General features: G+C 37.0%; 1 protein-coding gene across 3 annotated transcripts in view; it reads right to left on the reverse strand.

The window, feature by feature from the left end:
- Positions 1 to 24737, reverse strand: part of TBC1D5 (TBC1 domain family member 5) — a 558005-nt gene that overhangs the window by 350926 nt on the left and 182342 nt on the right. The window lies entirely within an intron of this gene.

Raw genomic sequence — 24737 nt, forward strand, 5'->3', positions numbered from 1 at the left:
AGATGTCTGTGGTAACACCCAATAAACACAATACAAAATTTACCAAACATACCAGTCTACAACCATTCTAGAGAATCAGGCATCTACTATATGCTAACTTATCATGCCTATAGGTTGGAACTGAGTCACTGAAATGCTTTTATTGTCAAATAAAGCAAACCTGCTGAATAGTAATAATGAGTTATTTTCAAGAAATACGTTGAAGAAAAAGTTTGGACAATATCCTCAATTTTCTTTTAATCATAGATTTAAATAATAATCTAGTTCAAAAGTAACTCATTAAGTAGGTGTTGTTTTGTTTTTTGTTGTTGTTTTAAATACAAAGGGCTATTTTTGCCTTTTGGAACGTAAAAGAATATTTAACTTTGTTGGTTACTGCTACTGTGATTACCTTATAAAATCACAATACAACGTTGCTTTCAAATATTAAGTAATTTTTCCAATTTGTGTTCTGTGACTATAACAACAACCAAAAACAAAGCAGGATAGCAAAGGTTTTTAAACAAATGTATCTATATTTATTTTAATCACTATTTTGAATAAATTTTGTATCTATGAATATCAGACTATAAGAAAATATTTAATAAAAATTCAAATATTTAAGGGAATTTTTTGTGGTCTGAAGATTTTAAGATAACCCCTATAAAAGTCAAAATGGCATAAACATTTTGAAACTCACAGTGGACCACTGAATCTTATGTTTGTATACTTGCTATGCCTTAATCTCCTCTACATAGAAGCTAGACATATATGTAGAAATATATATATAATGACCAAAAATATGTATCTTAGTAAATGACTACTCAAATCCATAATTGATGGAGTTCAGTTTTCTTAAATAATGCCAAGTTGTCTCTAGAATTTCTCTGACTGACAAATTTAGTAAAGAATTTTAAAAAATAAAGGCAATCTTATTTTTTCTAATTCAGAAAGCACAGCAATATACCTTCTAAGACCTGAGAAAGGAGATGTCCCTTCTTTGCTACACTTACTATAAATAACAAAGTTCCTACTGCACATGAACTCAACATTCACAAAACTCAAAACTGGTTGTGCAACGTGGTTTTACTGCCATCCTGGTCGCAGGAATTGACACATTAGGCTGAAAGTGCCATTTAAAATCCCAGACTAATCTTAGGACAGTTGTATTGGCTTCACATGTCTGGTTCTTGCAGTACTAAATCTTAAGATAAAAGTGATCTGTCTGAAAGAAGGGAAGTCTTGTGAAAACAGTATTTAATGAAAGGGTAGGAGTTCAGCACTAAAGCTTGGAAGACAGTCTTAAAGTATGTCAATTAAATTTCAGAATAATCTATTTTCCATGTAAACTGAAGCAACGCAAGCAGTCTGTAAGTGAAAATTTCAAATTATTAGCATGACACAGACAAAACAAAAGGTTAGCTGAATAAAATTTCTCACTTTTAAAATGGCATCATATAAACAAAACCTCTAGAAAAATAGTTTATTCCCTCTGAATCTGAAGTTCTACATATTTCAGCTTATAATCATTCTATCACTGTTTCTATTACATAGGCATAGAATTAGCATTCTGAATTGTGTCTTCTAAAGACATCCGTATTCAGAAAAGCTCATATAAGCATATTCCATTCATTTATATTCTTGCCTGATGGTAAACTTAGTAGTCAAACACTGAAGTTATAGAGTAATATTACTTTACATAAAGATATCTCCTGTAAGAAAAGCATATCAAAGAGCTTAAATGAACTATTTCCAGAGCACAATTATAAAAGGGGGAGAGCATACAGCATGAATGAGTATCTGTTACAGGTAGTATGCATTCACCATGATGGGTATGTAACCTAAAATATGACATCTTGGCTACAAAAGCAAGAAACAGATAGAAGCTGGATTTTTTGTAATTAAGAGAGTAATGGACCATTACCTGTAGAATTGGCAAAAAACAAAAAAACAAAAACTTTTTTTTAGACATATTGGTAGCTAGAGGTAAATTTGATGGTCAGGAATAATGATATTTTAAAGTCTTAAGTTATAAGGGAGAGAAGGAGGTAGAAAAGGAGCAAGGAAGAAAGAAAAAGAAATGAGAAAGAAAACAAAGACAAAGGATGAAGTTCCATTTTTAAATTCTGTCAATCTTGAATGCAAGAGTGCTACACTGGACTTTAAATAAGTTAATTAAGTATTAAAATCAATCATCTGAAAGTCTTAATATTTAATATTGGTTAGATTGTATATCAAAGTAGTTTTATTATTTATTTACTCTAAACCTTTCCAGAATACTTCATCTGACAACAGGGGGTCTGTTTCTCACAAGATAAATGCATTTACAATGCCAAATAAATTATATATAAAAGCGTTTGTCTTAATACACGTCATTCAATATTAAAAATCACCCATTGGTAAAATCCTGAAACCCTAATTCATTTTTACCAACCACACAATTGTATTATTCAAGTGCTGTCTATTAAATACCTCAGTGTAGGTACAGGAGTACAATGAGGGTCTACACACTAAGAACAATGATCAAAAGAAAATTAACACAGATTTAATCCTTATAATTAACAGGTTATTAGAACAAGAATTTTAGGGTAAACAATCTAATATAAATATAGCAGATTCACAAACGATACACACAATCAGAAACATGTAGAATATACGAAAGGTTCACAGGTGGTCTTAAATATTTTATATTACAAAATAGGAATATGTTTGGCCTTTCAATATCCAAATGCTATAAAGTAATAGAACGTGGCAGTTGTGACCATATAAGCAAGAGGAAATTGAGCATTATAAAGAGTTAAAGTGGCCTGACAAAAAGCTCTCCAGCATGTATGCTCATATGGTTTCAGAGTTCTCCTGAATACATGCTCACAAAGCAAAGACTGGGAAAGCAGCTCAGCCTAGTAACCAAGCGTTTTGTTTATTAGAGCCTTCCATTGCTACTGCCGTATTTTATATGTATAGACAGCACCTCTAGCCTTTACACTATTCGGTCAGCTTTTCATAAAATCAAGAGAACTACAACAATTCAGGAAAAATGAGCAAAATAGAAAATGAAAAGAGAAAACAGTCACAGGAACTTGGTCAATTACGTTAAACTGATGATGATACTAAAAACGAGGAAAAGAAGTAAATGGCTACTCTTTGCATAAGCATCATATCAAATCAAACATTTTGCTCAAAAAACAAACAGAAAACACCCCTTAGTGCAAGCCTGGGGAGGCCTGAGTTGTTTCCAGAAGCCTATGAGCAACTGTGAGGAGACCCGTCCGAAAGTCCGTGGGGATCTTATATTTATCCCTTGGCTATTAGTAAGTGGTAGGGCTGCGAAACCCAAAGAAATGTTACTAAAAACAGTACTTTTAATTAAACAATAATAACAGCAAAAACATAGCATTTATTAGGAAGCAGGCACTGTTTAGGCACTTTTACATTTCAACCTTACAATTCCTCTGTGTGGCAGACACTCTTCATTATCTGCTTTTATGATTAGGCAACCACAGAGAAGTTAGAGAACTTAGAGTCACAGAGCTGTTAGTGGCAAAACCACCTCAGGATTTATAGGATGGAAAGTTTCTTTATTGTTATGTTAAATATAACACACAGGCAGACCTCGGAGATACCGCGGGTTCGGTTCCAGACCACCGCAATAAAGCAAGTATCACAACAGAGTCACTGGAATATTTTGGTTTCCCGGTGAATTGGAAAGTTATGTTTATGCTATACTGTACTCTATTATGTGTGCAATAGCATGTCTAAAAAAATGTACATACCTCAATTAAAAATACTTTATTGCTAAAATATGTTAATTATCAGCTGACTATGCAGGGTTGCCACAAACCCTCAAATTTGTTAAAAAAATCATGATCTGCAAAACACAATCAAACGAGGTATGCTTGTAAGGCAAAGCATTCTAGTTTACTTTTCTCCTATACAAGCTTTGCAAAATCTAGTATTAAAAGTTCAATAGGCCCTTTATATTTACAGGGTATATGTGCCCTCCCAAATCACCATCTGAGAATAAATGCGTATCTAGCAAGAAAAGAAAATAACAAGTAAGCTACGGATGCAGACATAGTTTACATACGCCTCAGCAAAATTATAATTTATGAGTAAGCCCCACGACCTTTGGAGTTGCTATCAAACAGCCAAAACTGTGAATTACTCAAATCCCGCGATGCTATGATTCACATTACACCAGTCACTGCAGTTCCAGGTAGCATCACTGAGGGGAGGCCAGCTGCTCAGAAGCATCACCTGATCCTCTCTAGCAAAAGGAGCCTACACAAAAACATCTATACTTTCCTCCCTCCGCAGTTTTATTCACACCTCTTTCCCTCCCGATGAGGCCTTTCCCATTCACTTTTCTAAATCCTAGACATAATTTGAACACCCATTTTTTCCTCTGTGGGCCAATGCCAGAAGTCACTTCTCCCTGCTCCTCCATAGCAGCATTTCCCTCATGTGATGGACCACAGGAGACTGCCTGCAGGACAATATTAAGCAATAAATGCTAGTAGTTAGAATATGAAGAGCTACGTTTGTTCTAAATACATTTTGGTCAACAGCATTAGTACAGATTTTTCTTACAGAGAGAGGTATGTAATTGAAGACTTCAGTAGAAAGTAAAAATTTTTTATTCAAGTTTTTGCTTCCCCTCTGTAGTGTGACCACTCCTAACCCCTTAATTGTAGATTCATCTCTCACTGACACTCTGGCAATACCCTCCCCTAACTGGTCTCCCAGGTTACATTCTTCCTTGCTGCTGTCAACAGTGTTGATTGCCTTTCTGACAAAATTCACATTTTGTTCCGGTCCAAGTGCTCCTGCAGAGATACCCAGGGGGGTAGTTATAATTGGTCTAAGCCAATCATGATGGTCCCATTTCCTGTGTCAGACTGGTTGTGATGAGCCATTCGATGTAAATGGAAGTTGCCCAAGGGCTTCTAGAGGTTTTTCTCTCAATTACAAAGACTCTTAATAGCAGTGGATTAACCAACCTAGATTCACCCTACCTCTAGCCATCTTGCTATAGGTAGTAACAGAAACCTTACTGTATAACCCAACTGAGATTTCCTGTTACTGCCAGATTTCACAGCCTAGCATACCCACCCCTCCTACAGTCCATTACCACACAACATTCAATGCGATTTTTTTCCATTGTAAACTGTTTCCCAACGTACTTAGTGTAAAATCCAAACTCTTGTTAAGAGGCCCTGAATCCAGACCCACGCCTAACCCTCTGACCCCACTCTCCCCTCGGTCAGGATGCTCTGTCCACACAGGACTTCTTTCTATTCCTTAAACAAAAATCCAGCTCGGGCTTCCCTGGTGGCTCAGTGGTTGAGAGTCCACCTGCCGATGCAGGGGACATGGGTTCGTGCCCCGGTCCAGGAAGATCCCACATGACACAGAGCGGCTGGGCCTGTGAGCCATGGCCACTGAGCCTGCACGTCGGGAGAGGCCACAACAGTGAGAGACCCGCGTACCGCAAAAAAAAAAAAAAAAAAAAAATCCAGCTCAGTGCCACTTTAGGTCTTCGCACAACCCCATTTCCTCTGCTGGGACGCTCTGCCCCCTAATACCCTTCAGTTATCTGCTCACATTCAGGGCAGTGCAGAAAGCTTTTCCTGGAGCGTATCTAATCCACTGGCAAATCCTGTTGGTTCGACCTTCCAAACAAAATCAAGCATTAGGCCGTTCTGTACCACAACCACCCTGACCCAGGTCACTGCCAGCCCCGGCTCGGACTATTTAATTTCCTCCAATATGGCTCCCTGTTTCCAACCTGGCTGGTCATCTACGGTCCATCGAACCACAGCAGCCTGTGTAATCCATCTCAGATTTTAACTCAGCTTGTGCCTCACCTCTGCTCAAAGCTTTCCACTGGCTTCTCATCTCACTCAGAAGAGAACAAAAAATCTTCACCAGACTCCACAGGATCTTGCCCCCAGCACTGCTTTTTTTGAGCTTTGACCCTACAGCTCCCCTGCCCCTGCCACTCAGGCTCTCCAGGCCTAATGGCCTCTCTACAGCTCCTCACATGTGCTAGGCAAGTTCTTGCCACCGGGGACCTTTGTATAATACTTTCCTCAGTTCCTAAACACTTCTGTGAGATATCCATCCTCAGAGATGGCTCTCCCACACTGCCTTTCAAAGTCCAGGTTCAACTGTCACCTAATTTGTTAGGTGACCCATGATCAGAGGGCCACACTCGGCACACACCCTCCCTTACTCTTCATCCCATTACCCAGCTTTACTTATAATATGTATCACTACCTCACACAGTACAAACTTACTCGTGTTTTGTTTAGTGTCCATCACCCCCTATTATAAATTCTATGAATGCAAAGGCTTTACCTATTTTATTCACTTCTGTATCTCCCGTACCTGGAAGGTACCCTTATTTTTTTATTATGGCATTCCTGATGACAGTTTGGATGAATCCAATAAAGTACAATGAGAGAAACCTAATTTGAGTCCCAGTTAGTTATTAATTTAAATCAGTTTTTCAAGAATTCCTAGGTACATGTTAGGGATGTATATTAGCACAAAATACATGAAAGAGATTAAAATTAGAGATATTTGAGAAGACAGATCCCATAAAACAGACTAGAAATTAGGAAGATCCTCTAATAAGAATTACTCTAACGAATCAAGGACCGGTCCCTCTAGGTGAGAGGCAGCACGAGACCCTGGGCTCTCTCTTGGGAGAGCCTGCGGCAGCTGAACAAACACTCGGTGGTGCTGCTCAGGACTCGCTCAGAAACACAGCATGGGAGAAGAGAGCCCAAGTTCCCTGTAGACCAACAGGTTCTCAGACACCCCCCAACCCCGCCCCCCGCCCACACACAGACACACACACACTCTTCTGCCACCTGCACCCACCACACTCTACAGTGGCCAAACAGCTCCCTTTTAACGTTGCCCATTGGTTAGAAATGCTCCACGGAAGCCAGGGAAGACCAAAGACGGCAAGAAATCCACACATTTTACCCAACCTGTGATCCGTGCTCTGTAAGTCAAGCCCAACCACTTACTGAAAAAATAACCCATGTCTTGTTCAGGGCTGGAACCAGAAGGTTAGCGGCTCAATATACTAGCACAGTGGGTGAGACCTGGCATAAGCCCTTGCATTTCAACTATAAATGCTTAGAGTGCAAGCTTTACAAAGTTAGCCATCCCACAAATAAACAATAAAAGGACTATGCACAGGCCAATGATGAGAATATGCCATAAACCCATGACTGTGATTAATCAAATTAATGCAGTTCCTGACAAAAGTTAACCACTGGAATTTTAAGTTTCCTTATGTAAATTACCAAAACAAACAAAGAAAAAAGGAATAGTATTTCAATGATAAAAGTTGAGTTTGAAAGTATTTTAGAATAACATCTGGTTTACATTGGACATCAAGTAGATGATATCTTGTGGCTAATCTTTTAAGCCAATTTTATTAAAAATACACAAACACAAAGAAGGTATGCTATACAACTAGCTCTATATCTCCTCTTGTTTTGAAAGATTTTTTTCCTTTTATTTCAATTATCTCAATTATCTGTCTCTTCAGAAGAAATTAAATTCTAGCTAAAAGATGTTTTTTCTATTTGTTAATTTCATGTAAGACCTATCTCATGACTAACATGAGAATTAAATAAGATCACGTGTGGGAACACATACCAAGAACTGTAGTGGAACCAAGGTTCTGCGTTGTAGTTTACTGACAATAATAATCAGTATTAACATTTTTTATACAAGATAGCAGGTATATGATTAACTATATCTTTTTAAGGTTATACTGATACTTCTACTAAGTAAAAGTGATGCAGACAGTAAGTAGAGAGCAAGAATTACCTGGAAAAGGGAGGCAGGGAAACATCCTGTGGGAGGGCTCAGGGGAGACACAGGACAGGCACGTTCCATTCAGAGTCCTGAGGAGTCAGGCTCAGCTTGGTTGATAATCAGGCTCAGTAAGTAAGTGGAGACTACATGTATAATGCTTGACTTACAGACCACACTAAGATCCTGAGCTGTTTCCTAAGGACAGTGGAAGCTACTGAATAGCTTTAGGTAAAGAGGAGAGAATGCGGGCTGTGGCTTCTCCACATTTACTCTTTCTCCAGCTATACAAAACTGCATCCCTCAAAACTTCCATACATATGGCTCCTCTGTCTGGCAATACTTTCCTCACCTTCTTTGCTTAACCGACTGCTACCTGTCCTTAAGATTCAGCTCAAAAGTCACCTTCCCCCACCTTGCTTCAGACACCCATTTACCTTATGTACAACTCCACACTAAAGTGAACCATTCTTCAGTAAAATGGTTGGTTTTCCACTAACCTCTACTCTTTCTAAGGATAGAGGACGTGTTTTATTCATCTATACTCCAAGGTACGAATATACAAGCACTTGCAAAAGTCATTATTCAGTGAATCAACAAAACCCAAGACACGATTTAGTATAATTCCCAGATATGAGGACTAATTGAATTATACTTGTTCCTATGCATAAGCATACAAATTGAAATGACTCAAAAGGGCCTCACAGTATGTCATAGGAGCAAATACTGTCTTAAATTACACTGAGCTACAAGAGCTGAGCTATGCCCCATACTGTTTAATATGACCTAAAACACTCATTTAACAAATACATGTTGAATACCTACTAGGGGCCAAGTACCACAGCACTGTTCCTCATAAGAAACACAAATTCAATAAGCAGTGAGCTTAATTCTATATACTACTTGGTGAAAATTACCACTGTGATACTGTATGTTACAACAGCACTGAAATGTAATACTCACTTCCAACCATAACTTTGGACATTCTCACATCAGATAGCAAACTAGATTACTCAGAATGTTTCCTTTTCCACAAAATCAAAAACCTTTTTGAAATGTCAGCCTTGAACATCATAAAATTATACAGAATGATGAGGAACCAAGCCTATAGTGCATATAAATATGAGAGCATATTAGACTGCATTTAATTACCAATTCAAACAACAACCTGATCTAACCTTTGACAAGTAAAATAAATGTTCTGAATAATTTAACTAAAGCAAACATTTGCTGTTAATGCTGCTAATTATAGTAAGAGCTGGAAAGAGAAGGGGAAGAGAGATGACGAAAGGAAGAGAAGGGGAGATGGAATTTTTTTAATTAAGGTTGAGATCCGCAACTATTCTTTGAAACATGATTTTTTTTCAATGAATTCAATTCGCATAAAAGGGCAAACTCAGTTGAGCAAAGTTGCTTTATGAATACTCAGATAAAGTAACATTTATAGCTGATTAGAGAGCCCACTCTTTCAGCCAGTAAAAATCACTAGACTACCATGGGGAGGGGAAAACTAGGTACAGATGAATTAGGGTATAACTGCCCCCCCTTTCATTCAAGGGGCTCAAAGTTTAGTGAGAAAAAAGCTGAGGAAACAGGTTGCCAGCCTTAGCATTAATTAATCAATTGAAATAATAAAAATACAGATGCCCAGTTTAATCTGAATTTTAGAAAAACAACAAAAGCAATATTTGGAACATGCTTAAACTAAATGTATTCATTACTTATCTGATTGTGCATCCTGTATTTTATCTGACAACCCTACAAGTATATAAATGAAGACGAGTATTTATGGGAAAATATGTGGTATATCCACTGTAGGAGTTCCAGGATTAAATGAGACCAGAACTCTCAAAAGGTGAGATTCCCAAAGAACTCACCCTCAGGCAGGAAAGAGTTGTTTTTCCAGAGCTGCTATCTGATTGCTAATGGGAAAGACCAAAATATACTGCACAAATGGACAGCTCCAGCCCACCGGAACTTGTTTTTCAATTGTCCTAAGAAAAGGAGCTATAAAAAAAAAATACAATAAACAAATGAACAAACAAATGTCTTAATGGAAATCATCAGCTACTAAATGGCAGAAAAATGAAACATCCTGAAAAAAATCCAGGAGCCACCGAGGACCTTGCTGAGTGGAAAGAGAGTACAGGACTATTCTTACATTGATATTATTATCTTTACCCCTGAGAGGAGGTGCATTTAGAAATAAAAAATCCAAAGAAAATTGGACTTTGTTAATTTATTGAGACCACTCTTATTCAAATATATAATCTTCTCATTTGTGTATTATAAATGTTAACTATGATTGATACTGCACAAGAATCTAAGGTATGATAAGCTCTTAGTGTAGCCTTAAATTTAAAATAATTATTCAATAATGCGTAATGTGAAGACAAGTTATACTCCATATAAAAACTGCCAATTTAACTGATTAGTGACTTCAAAAGGGACTACCCTATTTGCTCATGTAGCCTAAGCTTCCACATGAGAACAAAGAAGCCTCAATATGAACATGAAAATGTTTCAGTTATAGTAGAAGATCATCATTATTAATAGAGGCAAGAAAAACTCCAATTCCCCAACTTGATGACACATAAATATATACAGATTTTATATAATTGATAACAGAAAATGGCAATCATTTAAAATATTAAAACTTACCATAAAATAATGAATATGACTTGAAGGTTTCTCTCAGAATCTTTGATATCCAGGTTGATTGTAATTGTTTCATCTTTACCCAAAAGATATGTGTGCATGTAACTTCTGTATGTGTTCTAACACCAAAACCATTTAGATGTCCATGTAAAAACACTGATATATATGCGTAGCTTAAAAATGTAAACATTATAGCCTCTCAAAATAAAAATTAAAATATTTAGGTTTCACTTTTATGAGAGGGAAAGTTTCAAACACTGACAAAATGGAAGATGGATAAAGAAGAAAGGGCTAATTTATAAAGACAGAAGACAATACACAGCACTCACATAATATCTTGATGTCACAAACACTATGGCTATACTAAAAATAGTTTCAAGACATTAATGCAAAAAATAATTCCATGAACTCCATATAGAGCCAATGAAAGCCTGAAAGGGTTTACCAAAGTGTACAACTAACAAAACTGTAAAAATACATAGATAGTGATGTGGGTACACAGGGACTACAGAGGAGCTATACAAACTCTATCCCAATCACCAGAGAATTTCACCAGCAAAAATAGATACCTCTTCTTCCTATGTATATGTTTTAGGCAGAAGATAGCAGCACACTAGCTCCAACATTTCATTGAATACCACAAAAAAATGTTTAAAAGTACATTAAATTAGACATGAATAATTCTTTTTTTTTTTTTTTTTTTGCGGTACGCGGGCCTCTCACTGCTATGGCCTCTCCTGTTGCGGAGCACAGGCTCTGGACACGCAGGCTCACGGGCCCAGCCGCCCCGTGGCATGTGGGATCCTCCCGGACCAGGGCACAAACCCGTGTTCCCTGCATCGGCAGGTGGACTCTCAACCACTGCGCCACCAGGGAAGCCCTAGACATGTATAATTCTTGCCATACCGATTTAAATGAAATCATTGTATAATTTTTAAGACTTTGATAATTTGCTCCTAAATTTCAGTAAATAAAAGTAGATGACAAACTTCACGCCATGCTTTCCTAGTTGTAAAACAATGACACAGTCATTTGGAATTACAATGTGCTTTTTATATACTGAACGAGATATATAGATATCTGAAGGCCCTGAAAACTGTGTCAGGCCTGGAAATTTTGTCCTAGTTTCTAACGGGAATAAACAGGATCAAGCACTTTAAGTGTTATTATTACAAGTAATTTTTTCCTATAAAAATAGAGGCTTTCGAAACCAAATAATTTCCCCCACGAGCCCAAATATACTTTTATGTGTACATTTTTACGAAGTCTTCCTTAGCAAAGAAATGTTTTTATGCTATAACTTTTAAAACTATAAAGGTATATTTTAAATTTCCAAGATTTTAAATCCTACAAAATCAAGTAAAAGATTAAGATGGCCAATTACTCTTAATACAGTAGGAAGATTCTGTTGAAGTTGTGTAAAGCTCTAAGTTTTTAACCAAATATTTGAGAAAGGTCACTACTTATTTAAATGTGGTAACTTAATATAAGTGGTCAAAGCAGTAAATTTACAGAGTTTAATTATAAAATACACTTGTATGGCCTGTTCTCTTTCTCATATTCCAAAACTAATACTTTGCTTTCTAATATAATATGTGTTATTTATATATAGCATGTACATCCCTTGGAACACCAGCATTATTCCTTACAAAATTTTTCTAGTGATTTACTGACAGAGAGCCTTAGCACCAAAAAGGAAAAAAAAGTATGAAAACGTTACTACTAGAATTTAATATTGGACATGGTGAGTGAAATTCTTGCTATATTTCTTTAAACCGTCTCATTTCAAAAATAATTTTATTAAGTACGCTATAGAATTTTGTGCAAAACAGCAACTGTGAGCCCACATGGCAGGGCACATACATGTATCTATAGTCAAAGAAGCAACCAAATATAAAAATGGATCATAAAACGATTTTCATTAGAAGCATGTGAACACAAAACTAAATTTTGAGATATACTTTAACATTTAATGTAATCTTATTTTGAGGACAAACCTAGTAATTTTACTAGATTTTAAAACTTCTAAACTGAAATTTTAAAAGTGAAATTGCTGGATTAAATCCTTTGCCCATCGCTAACTCTAATAAAATATTGTCAAACTCCTATCCAAAGTCACTGTTCCAAATTACGTGTTGATGTGGGAGAGTCCCTAGTTCTTAGTACCATGAGCCATTTCACTTTTTGTCAGTCTGAATGGTATGAAATGGTATCTCATTGTGGTTTTAATGAGCATCTCCTTGACTACTTGATTGGAAATATTTTCATTTATTAGTCAGGGTTCTCTAGAGAAACAGAACCAATAGGAGACCAATAGAGTACTTCATACTATATAAAATAGTATATATTTATGTAAAATAGTATATATTTATATAAAGATATATATAGAGAGATATTTATTATAAAGAACTTGGCTCTCATGATTATGGAACCTAGAAAGTTCAATCATTAAAATGGGCAAGCAGGCTAGAGATTCAGGAAGAGCCAATGTTCTAGCCTCTCAGACAGGAGGAGACAATGTTCTGGTTTAAAGGCAGGAAGAGATGATGATGTATATGAAGTCCAAGTCATTGCACTGTAGGATTCCTCTTGCTTGGGGGAAAGGTTGGCCTTTTGTGCTATTCAGGCCTTCAACTGATTAGATGAGGCCCACCCACATTGTGGGGGCCAATCTGCTTCCTACCCATTTAAATATTAATTTCATCCAAAACACCCTCACTGCAATACCCACAATAATGTCTGAGCAAATACCTGGGCAGCCCATGGCCCAGTCAAGGTGACAAATAAAATGAACCCTTCACATCTGTTTACTGGCCATTTGAGTCTCCTTTTCTGAGTGCTGACAGTTCATAGCTTTTGCCCAATTCTCAAATGGGCTGTCTTTTGCTTAATGATTTACAGAATTTAAAAAAAAATCATGGATATACAATAATTCTAATACAGTACTGAAAAACAAAAGTATAATGCATATTATATTATTATTCAGGTATACTTTAAATGGTTCCCATATGGTGAATTATATTGCAGGATGCATTCTGGAAAAAACTGATTTAAAGAAAACGACATTTTCACTGTGCACAATGAGCAACAGATTATGCTCCTGAACAAGAAAGAAACAGAAATAATTACGATAATACTTTTTTCAATGTCTTTCTCTGTGCTAAGAAATGTTTGCGGAACTGATATTATTAATATTTAACTGAATGCTTACCAAACTCCAGACACTGTGCTTTATTTTATTATGCCATTCAATCTCCTCAGCAGTCTTATCAAAAAGGTGGCATTATTATCCCTATTTTGTACAGGTGAATATTGAGGCTCCCAGGTTAAGGACCTCAGCCCAAGGTCACACACCGAGTGGCTGCAACATGAATTCAGATGCTTATAAAAATTCATTAATAACAAACAAACAAAATAACTCATTGCAAGACGTCCCTCCTGGCTTCACACCATGTACAGTGGCACTGGGAAAGGAACCTAAGGGAATAAAGAAGGAAAAGAGACAACATCCTTGCTATCTTGACACTAACAATCTGTCAGGAGGTAGAATATGGAAAATATATAGACTTGGTAATAAAAGACAGAACGTCATAGCAAAGGAGATATATTAAAAGAGCTCTAACCCTAAAAGGTCAAGGGATAATTACGAGGGACTAAATAGACTTCACGGAGAAAGCGAACTTATCTAGGACAGGCTCTGAAGGAAGAGTAACATTTTGACTGGCACAGATGGGCGGAGAGAGCGGTGCAGAGGTCAACTCAAGAAAGATTGTTCCAAAGGCAGCAAAACGAACAGCAAAATAGTAAATGCCTAGGTTTGCAAAAGGGAAATCTGTGGAGAAAAAGGCAGCTGCAAAACAGACACATAATATTATAGCACACAAAATGCAAATTATTAACAACAAAGCTTTATATTTGAATAGCACTTTGCACTTTACAAAAACTTTCACATATACCATGTGATCTCAACAGGAGTGACACTGTCCTTGAGGGGATGAAAATTGATTATTGGGGTGGGGTGGGGGGAAATGTTAGATATTACAATGGCTTATGGCCCTCCAACAGGCCACAGTACATAAACAGACACACAGTGCATCTGTGTACATCTGTGGTACTAAAATGTCACTGTGAAAGGAAGATGATTAGGGGGACATTTTTTTTAAAGATTTTTTTAAGGAAGCAGTAATGAAGAAAAGGTTGATCATCCCAACCATCTAGTGTGTAAGAAGGGTAACAGTCCTCTTTTTAAAAAGCACATGAGGGGCTTCCCTGGTGGCATAGTGGTTGAGAGTCTGCCTGCCGATGCAGGGGACACAGGTTCGTGCCCCGGTCCGGGAAGATCCCACGTGCTGCGGAGCGGCTGGGCCTGTGAGCCATGGCCGCTGAGCCTGAGTGTCAGGAGCATGTGCTCCACAACGGGAGAGGCCACGGCAGTGGGAGGCCCGCGTACCGCACAAAAAACAAAAAAGCACAAGAGAAAAATAAAACTCGAAGAGTTAAATGAATGAATAAAAGAGAGCATTAGGTAGCTCACAGCAAAATGAAATGTTACTGTGTATACGAATACTTTGGGGGAATGTGTGTGTATGTGCAACATAAAACAATATGCAACTCCACTCATAATTAAAGAAATGTCAACTAAAAAATCTAGATGTAATTCTCATCAAATCTGCCAAATAAAAAAAGATGGATAATATCTAGTGTTGATAAGGATGTGGAGAAATATGCATTTTGATTTTGATTAACTTGATTACAGAAGCGCGCAAATTTTTGAAAAGCAATCTGGCAACTACTATCAAAATTACAAATGCATATACCCTTTGGTTCAGCAATTCTGTGAGGAATTCATCCTACTGACATACCCTCTAGCCAGATCCATGCAGAAAGAGGTTGACTGTAACAGCCAAAAACTATAAACAACCTAGATACCCATCAATAAGGAACTGGTTTTATAAATTTTGGTAATCCGGAAATGGAATAACACAGAGGCATTAAAAGTGTAAATTCACTGATGTAGGAAATATACAAAGGATACTGAAATCAGCAAGTGGCAGAATATATATAGCATGACCCCCATTGTTTTGTAAAAATATATAAATATAAGCTTGCTATGCATGAGGAAAGATTCTTCAGTTTAGAGCCCTGTGTATGCTTTAAAAAAATTAAACCATGAGGATATATCCTATAAGAAATATTTGCTTTTAAAAACATTAAAATGGGGCTTCCCTGGTGGCGCAGTGGTTGAGAGTCTGCCTGCCGATGCAGGGGACACGGGTTCATGCCCCGGTCTGGGAAGATCCCACATGCCGCGGAGCGGCTGGGCCTGTGAGCCATGGCCGCTGGGCCTGCGCGTCCAGAGCCTGTGCTCCGCAACGGGAGAGGCCACAACAGTGAGAGGCCCACATACCGCAAAAAAACAAACAAACAAACAAACAAAAACATTAAAATGACTTGTTCAAGTTCATACAATTAGGAAGCAGAGCTATTAATAAAATTCTATTCTTTCGACTCATAATCCACTTTATATTTCATATTATATTACTTGATAAAGCTTACTACTGTTCAGAAAAATCCATTTGGTTAACTAAATATGGTAATGTCTGTGGTTGCAAAATGCCTACTGAAATATAAATACATCTAACAGGTTCTCAATACCTTTCATGACCTACCCATATCTATCTTTCTAATCTTCTTCATATCTTTTCATTCTCTAAAGATATCCAGTGTTTTCCTACCTCTCTCTATTTATTTGGGCAACTAGCCTTGGTCAAGGAAACGTATCCCAACCCATTTCTCTCTCTGAACCTTCCTTTTTTTTTTTTTTTTAAACTCTTCTAATCTCATGGCTTAACAAAGAATAGATAGTAAATATTGTCAAATTAATGAATAAACATCCATGAGACCCGATCCCACTAATCACTTCTCGAAGTTCATCTCACATATTCCATTCTCTCTGAAATGTTTCCTAACTCCTTTTCATCCAATTTTAAACTGTTAAATTGAATAAATTCAGAAATTGGATCATGTAAAAGTCAGTCCCCTATTTCTACTTCAAATGAGAAAAAAGTAAGTGAAACAGAAGGTTTCTTTCTTCTAAGAGAACGAAAGGGGAAGAAGAGCCCAGAGAAGAGGCCCAGACGGCACCGGCGCCACGCTTTACCATTCCTGCAAAAGGAAGCTTCCAGCCTAACATTGTTGACACCAGGGACAGAGTCACAGTTTCTAGGCTCAAACTGAGAAAATGTCTTTACTAACTACCTGACCTTACGCAAGTTGGTTTAACGCCCTGTGCCTCAGTACCCTCAATGTAAAAGTGGGAAGTACACATTTCACTGGTTTTGTGAGGATTAAACAAATATCCCTGAAGGACTTACAACACCTGAAACATTCGTAGTAAGAACTCAATAACTGTTAGCTATTATTATTATTACTTTTACCATCACTGTCACACTGTCACCGGTCTGGTGGATATATTTACTCAGCTAGGTGATCAGAACAAGATCAAAAACAAGATGGTACTTACAGTTCAAAAACACAGATCCTTTGAGGGTCCCATTAGATTTGTTCACTACCTTACACATTAAAATTAGATTTCATGTCATGTTTTCTCAGTATGTCTCTTAAGAAAGGAAAGAAGGTGGTAAGCAGAAACTGGAGAAAGCAGGGGTGGCACAGGTGTAACATACATTCAACTGAATAAATACCTGTTGAATCCTCCCATGTGCCAGATGCTAGGCTAGACGATAATCATTTTGTGGTAAACAAGACAGTAGAAGTCTCGAAGAATTAATATTCTAGGTGAAGGCAAATACTAAGTCAAGGATAAAATACAGTTCGCATGTCAAGTAGTGTCATATGTTATGAAGAAAATGTCAAGAGGATGAGGACACAGAATGACAGGGCAGGACTGAGAGCTTATTTGAGAGCTGGGAGCTTATATAAGAAACTGTAGTCTTGGAAGGCCCCAACCCAGGAAGTATATAATTCAATAGGAACAAGTGTACAAATACACACTTTATCTTCAGAATCAAAATACCAACCCCAGGGGGTGGAAAGGGTTGATGGTTACAACTAAGCTCATCAGCAACAGCAAAGTAACTAGAGCTCATTCCTCTCTCTGGAGGAAGTGATCATAATTTAGATTAAAGGAACGCAAAAGGAAGTACAATATTTTACAAGGAATAAGCATGGGAATTAACCCTTCCCCTCACAGCCTCCTCATTCTCTAGTTCCCCAAGGCACTCGTGCATATTTCAATATTAGGCATAACATATTATCCATCAGCCAAGGCTTTTACCTGGAATACTTGTATTTGGTTGGAAACTAAGTGGACAAAAATCTCCTCCAATTATTTACCTAAGTTCAAAAACATTCTCAATTTTTTTCACGAGGAAAACTCATTTTTTACATTCCAATAATACATAAATCTGTTTTTTCCTTACAATTCAAAGATAAAATATTTAAGACAGAGCACTAGCTTATTTGACCTATTAATGCCAATATATAAAGAAAGCAAAAATACTGAAGCCTGAGACCAAATTTAAAAGTATAAATATCATTAAGTAAATCCAAGACCTTGAGTTGTTTTTGAGTAAAGGACAACCGTCGAAGGTCAGGAGCTCCCAGCCCAGTGTCTGGCATATCCAGTCCTAATAAGAGGGAACTAAGGGGGAGGATGAGCCCATGAATGAGCTGGAAAAGAAAACTCTGGCACCAACTCACCCAATCTCCACTTCATGGGGCAGAAAGGCAAAGCAAAATCTGAGTCTTTTCTTTCATTGATTAAAAATATTGCCCTTCGTAAAACCAATTTTAGTCAGAAACTGCTAATGGTAAGTATGAATTGGATAAACTTATTAATAGAGTCAGTATAAAAGAGAGTTTGTGAATTGTCTAATACGCCATTAGGTCCTTAATGGTTATCAGCCCTCTCGGCTGTGGAGGTAAATGACAAAAGAAAGTTTAGTCAGCTCTAGAAATTCTTCTGGATTTTGGTTTCATGTAGTATTATGCTTCTGTAATTGTACTTTTTTTTCCAGAACAATTTATAAAGCAGATAAATCTGTAAATCTAGGAACTCAGTGTATGTCTGTTTCTCTCTTTCTCTGCTCCCCCCACCCCCATACAGACACACACACACACACACACACACACACACACACACACACACCCTCTTCATTTTACTTCAGTGAAGTACCTTCATGAAATGGAACTTCTTAAATATACTGTCTTCTACCTATATAACCAAGATCAACATTGTATTTCCTTAAACCCGTGGTGAAGTTTTCTACGGCAATGGCGAGGGGAAGTAGATAGGAGTTAGTATACAGACTCTCTTCCCCAAAGAAATAGAGCAACAAAGTAAAAGACGGAAATGAGGGTTGCCCATTCTAGAATTAGTACAACTGCACAGAATTAAATAGCTTAATTTAGAAGTTTTCCATCTTTCAGGATACTAAAGCATTATTTCTAACACATTAGATGAAGAAATTTAATGACTGATGCAAAAATCTTAAAACTACTCAAAAATGTCCATATTCTCTTCATTAATGGAAAACCAGTCTGATGCATTAAAGATAGCTCTTAGGACAAAAGCATGTCTCCTATCTAAATAGTATTAAATGTACATGGACATAGGTCAAAGGATAAGGAAAATTTAACTAGAACAGAAGATCTGATTCAGATTCAAATTAACATCTTCCCCTTACCTCCTCCTTCTGGCAGTACTTGCAAAACCTGTAGCAACAAACTATCACTTCATTATCTTCCCACAAGACACTGGTTTTCTCTAACACTTTGCAATGCTTCTAAGATAGCATATCTGACATAACACCTCCACTTCTGTCCCACACCTAACAAGATAAAGAAAAGGAAGAAAGAGAGTAGACAACGTTGGTGTTAAAAGTGCGAGAACACAACCCTTCATGAACATTCAAAGTAACTATAGAGCTCAAACCATTTTCACTATTTTCCCATATAGGCATCTGACATGTTCTGAGTTTTCCCTTTAAAGTACTTAATACACTGTAGGCTCATTCATTCTGTGTTAACTGATGGCAATCATTAACTAACGGTTGGAGAACCAGTCCCATTTAAACTAAAATATTACAAAAATAAAGCACAGTAATTAAAAACCCCATGGTGGTGGTTTTAATGATTTTTGTTTAATCAAAGTTGAGTAATCAAAGGCGGTCTTTGAAAAAGGCTATTTTTATTTTTTTACCTAAACAGGATCCCTCAAAGAGGGAGTAAATGGTAAGTCTTCAACTACCCAGTATCAAACTGTGTAACAACATAGTGTTTAAGCTTTCTTCAGTGATAGTATTAAAATGAAGACGTAACTGATGAGTTCCGCCTGCTTTGTAATAATACCCAGAATCATGTGTAGTGATCTACATGCAGAAACATGCAAGATTTTCAGGGTTGAGCCACAAATTAAACCTAGAGATCAGGAAGTGCACGTATTTCTCTCCAACCAAATCCACTCACAAGGCTGTCTCCCAACAGGTTTATTTCAGTGCTTCTCAGTGTCTGTGTACCTGGGGACAAGCATTCAGAGGGCAGGAATCGGCCCATACACTATGCTTTCACAGCCCCAAGCACAGCTACATTTGCACATGACGCTTACTAAATCCTAGTTGAAAGGCATTTGACAATACAATTGCTGAAAAATTCAATGTTCACCCTGCATGTGAAATCTTGTGCCTTGTACCTTATGATTTCAGCAGTGCCATGTGTGCTGTGATAGTTAAGGGCCTGTCAGTGTTTCCATTATAAACTCTGGTTTTCAGAGGTTTGTATCTTGGCCTATAAAAATAGATTCCGGTCTGTAACTTGGCATAGAAAGTACTGGTATCAGCCCAAGAGAACATTTTTTGTTCCAACGATTAAAATAAAAATCTGTTTAGTAGTTTTAAGTTAAGAGAGTGTTAAAAAAAAAAGGGGGGGGGAGTATAGAATGTTTTTAAAAACACACAAAAAACCCAATGCTCTGTGTCTCACTCACTGCTTCATTTTAGATTTTGAAATGATTAACACAATATAAACCAATGATACTGCGTAAATGAAAAGCCTAAAAAGGGTTTTAATTAAAAACATTATGGTCTGGGACTTCCCTGGTGGCGCAGTGGTTAAGAATCTGCCCGCCAATGCAGAGGTCACAGGTTTGATCTCTGGTCCAGGAAGATCCCACATGCCGCGGAGCAACTAAACCCGTGCGCCACAACTACTGAGTGCCTGCGCTCTAAAGCCTGCGAGCCACAACTACCAAGTCCGCGTGCCACAAATACTGAAGCCTGCGTGCCTAGAGCCCGTGCTCTACAACGAGAAGCCACCTGAATGAGAAGCCAGCACACCGCAACGAAGAGTAGCCCCCGCTCACTGCAGCTAGAGAAAGCCCGCACCCAGCAATGAAGACCCAACGCAGCCAAAAATAAATTAAATAAATAAATAAATTTATTTTAAAAATAAAAAATAAAATAAAAGCATTATGGTGGATACCAAAAAAATCATAAAATTTTAAACAATTACATATGTAGGATTTCAAATAATCCTCACATTTAAAGACTGTCCAAGTACTCACTGACAGTAAACCAACACTATTTCAAAGATATGTTTTTCTAGATATGTAAAAATTATTTTTAATGAATCACTAAAATGTAGATTTACTTCAGATTAGTGGAAACAAATCTTCAATTCTATCTTCAATTTATGCAGCAAGAAATTTCTAAAACAAATTATAACTTAAATGTAAGAAACTCTGAAGTAGTCTTATATACTGTTTATTAAAACTTTAAGTTTTGTGGAGCTTTTTTTTTAGCTTAACACAGAAGTTTCCTTCAAAAACACAATGCTGTTATACAACACTGTTGCATCTTTCAAAAACACATTTTTGAAGCAATAACTTGTATCTGTTAAAGGGGGTATAAATTGGTACAACTGCCATGGAGGGTAACTTGGAAACAGCCATCAATTATATGTGTGTATATATATACACTCATATACACACACACACACACACACACACTCTCTCTCTCTCTCTCTTTGTCCTTGAAATTACATTCTTATGAAATTATGCTATGAATATACCTGTATATATGTGAAATAATAGATATAACTTAAACACACAATAATATTCCTCACAGAATTTTTATGATAGCAAAATGTTGAAACCAACCTGAATGTCCATCAATTGGAGACTTGTTAAATAAGTTATATTGTACATGCATACAGTGGTATTACCATCTAACTATTAAAAAGGAATAAAGAAGAAAAAAACATACAAAAGAACGATGTATTGACACAGAAAGACTTCCAAGTTATAATAAGTGAAAATAGCAAGGTCCTATGTTACTATCTGAGAAGGAGAAAAAGAAGAAGGAAGAATTATATATATATATTTAGAGAGAAAGAGAGTTGTATATGCTTTTGCAAACATAAAACATTTCAAAAAAGATACACAATAAACCAACAACAGAGATTAATGTTTTCCACAAAAATACTGTAATAATTTTGGGTGGTATTCCTAATCAAAGTCTCAGTATCAAATGATATAAGGAAAATCATAGGAGAAAGTAAAAATAACTCTAAGCTTGTATAATTACTGAAAACAATACAATTAGGCATTATACCTACATTCAGCCCAGTGGTTCTCAAATGTTGGTGTACACCAGAATCACCCAGGGTCTCAGTAAAACAAAGAGTCCTGGACTCCACCCTCAGAATTCCTGATCAATAGGTAAATCTGAGCTGTTGGTCCAGGGACCATACTTCTAGAGAATCTGTTCTAGATAAATGACTACCTGTTCAAAATTGTACATAAAAACCCACCTGGTACAACATTATAATCTAGTTATTACCAATATTATTTCAATACTAATGCTTGTTTTCTTAAAACAAGAAGTCTGTGTGGTGAGGGTGGATGATTTAGATTATTCTAAACAAGGTGAAATAAAAGGGGAATTTAGTTCTATTGTACTTTTGAAACTTAGCCTTCCATCTCCATTTCTGCCACTAGATGGAAACCAGTACAATGATTAGCTGTCAATTTGCAGATATAAATTGAAAAATAGTAAAATAAATTGAGGTGAAAATTATGTCACATGGTATTAATTACAAAGGGACATATAGCTGTGGGTCCCTATACTGACATACTTCTTTTTTATGACTATATTTATTTTTTGATTAACTTTACGTGTCATTAGCCATTGGCCTGTAAACTGTATCAACTTCAAATAGAGTTGTTATGGGTTGACTTATGACCCCTCAACATTATATGTTTAAGTCCTAATCCCCAGTGCCTCAGAGTGTGACCTTATTTGGAGACACAGCATTATGGGGGAAAGTTAAAATGTCATTATCAAGGTGGGCCCTCATGTAACATGACTGGAGTTCTTACCGAAAGAGGAAACTTAGCCACATACAGAGGGAAGATGATGTGAAGACACAGGGAGAAGATGGTCACCTACAGTCCCAGGAGAGAGGCCTCGAACAGATCCTGCTCCAGAGTGCTCAGTAGGAACCAACCCTGCTAACTCCCTGACCCCAGAATTCTAGCCTCCAGAACTGTGAGATAATACCTTTCTGTTGTTTCAGCCACTCCGTTTGTGATACTTTGTTATGGTAGCCCTAGCAAACCAATACAAGACTTTTCTGTTTACTTTTTTTTCACTTTAAAAGGTTGAATGACTACCGTAAGCAACACATTGTGTCAAATGCTGAGATCACAAAAATGAGTAATATTTGCCCTCAAGGAGCTTACAGTCTAATGGTTTATTAGTTAAGAAGACATGAATGTTCACTATTCATTAATAGTGAATATTCATTAAGATTTCAGCAGTTTTTTCAGAGTTTATTGATGCTTGATTCAATGAGTCACCAAAAAGAAACACCAGCACTGAATACTACTTTCTTTCTATTGTCAACCATAGAACTGTGTCAACTTTCTAACTGGTCTCTCCAACCCAGTGTATACATTACTGGCAGCGCCCTTCCAGCCAGCATCCTTCATGCAATTTCCCTGATCAAAATGTTTCAATAAATATATTAAAAGAACATTCGCTTTTTCCCATTTCAAGTTCTAGTCAGTCATACCTCTCAATAGATGTATGTAACGTCAAACTAATTACTTAAAACCGTTGATTTAGTCTGCACCTAGAAACCTGAAATGGCTTTAAAAGAAGAAGCAATTATTTATAATGAACAGAAGGGGTAGTAATAAAGTATCATGTAATACACTTGTGTATAACTATTCCCCTTCAAATAATCTCTCACGAAGTTCCAACAAAGGATTATCTCAAATTTTGAAGTAGTGAGGGTACAATGTGACAGTTGTTCTTGATTTGTGGATGCTTCATAAAGTACCCACGGCTATCATGGAAATCCTATCTCTAGATTCCAAAAGCTGTATGTAAACTTCTCCTGGAGCTTGTATCTTACATAACCTGCATTTTTTTTTTTTTTTTTTTTTTTGCTGTATGCGGACCTCTCACTGTTGTGGCCTCTCCCGTTACGGAGCACAGGCTCTGGACGCACAGGCCCAGCCGTTCCGTGGCATGTGGGCTCCTCCCTGACCAGGGCACGAACTCGTGTCTCCTGCATCGGCAGGCGGACTCTCAACCACTGCGCCAACAGGGAAGCCCCATAACCTGCATTTTATATTGTGCACTGAGGCTTACAAACAGAGCCTCAATTACAAATGAAAACTTAACTTTGAATTTCTTGCCATTTTATTATCAAATGTCTCAACAACTGAATTAGCAATTATACATATAGTTATCCATTTGTTTTAGCTTTATAAAAATGAACAGCATTCAACTGCCAGAGAAAAATTGTTAGTACTAAATTTTCTCTAGCATTTCTCCTCCCTTCTCCTTTCCTCTCAACAGAGTTCACATACATGGTTTAGGAATCCAACCAGGCTGCTGATAAACCTCAATTATGTTACAAGTAAATAAATTCACTAAGTAAATAAATTTCACACCTTCAAAAATTATTAAAGACTATTTCTTGGCCTCTTTATACATACCACTCGAGTGCCACTATTTCTTTTAGGCCGCAGAGAGAACATCTCTTATTAGTCCTACAATTAACTGATTCAGCAACCCGCCACACTCACTATCTTTGCCTTTTAACAGTTCCAATCAGTAGCAGATCTAGGTGTAATCAACAGCAGCAGGGGGCTTTGGGAAGCAAAACAAAACAAAAACAGTAGGAATCTTTACTAGAATACAGTAATTGATACAAGGGAACATTATAGGCTA

The sequence above is a fragment of the Mesoplodon bidens genome (assembly GCF_964165515.1).
Source record: "Mesoplodon bidens genome assembly, chromosome: 5".
Lineage (NCBI taxonomy): Eukaryota > Metazoa > Chordata > Mammalia > Artiodactyla > Ziphiidae > Mesoplodon > Mesoplodon bidens.